Genomic DNA, 475 nt, shown 5'->3' with positions numbered 1-475 from the left:
GAAAATATGGAATGCTGCTCATTTTCATGTCACCCTTGTGCAGGGGACGTGCTAATCTCTTTATAGTTCTAATTCCAGTATATGTGCTTCTGAAGTGAGCACACAAGTTATATTTTAGATTACTGCCCTTCTATCCAGTCATTTTACTAAAGCCATATATTTAAAACTTATCTCCAGGGTTTTTTTGTTTTGTTTTGTTTTGATTTTGGTCTTTAATGTAGACAATAATGTTACCTGCAAATACATTGTATTTTCTTTCCCCGTTCCTATTTTTAAAATTATTTTTAAAAATATGTATACCGGAAAACCTTGGATTGCAAGTAATTTGTTCAGTGAGTGTTCTGCAAGACGAGCAAACATTTTTAATTCTAACTTGATAAACGAGCGATGTCTTGCAATACCAGCAGTATGTGATACCTAATGTCACGTGATCACAACTGAACCAACGGTTCTTGAATTCTCTTTGATAAACAAG

General features: G+C 33.7%; 1 non-coding gene across 1 annotated transcript; it reads right to left on the bottom strand.

Annotated features, from left to right (window-relative positions):
- On the bottom strand, window positions 1-102 carry LOC122220826. Its single transcript, XR_006203004.1, has one exon. It is a non-coding gene; the product is annotated as a U6 spliceosomal RNA (small nuclear RNA).
- Window positions 103-475: the final 373 nt, after the last annotated feature.

The sequence above is a fragment of the Panthera leo genome, chromosome B2 (genome assembly GCF_018350215.1).
Source record: "Panthera leo isolate Ple1 chromosome B2, P.leo_Ple1_pat1.1, whole genome shotgun sequence".
NCBI classification, from domain to species: Eukaryota; Metazoa; Chordata; class Mammalia; order Carnivora; family Felidae; genus Panthera; species Panthera leo.
The sequence above is the reverse complement of the archived record's forward strand: the minus strand, read 5'-3'. Positions and strand labels throughout refer to the sequence as shown.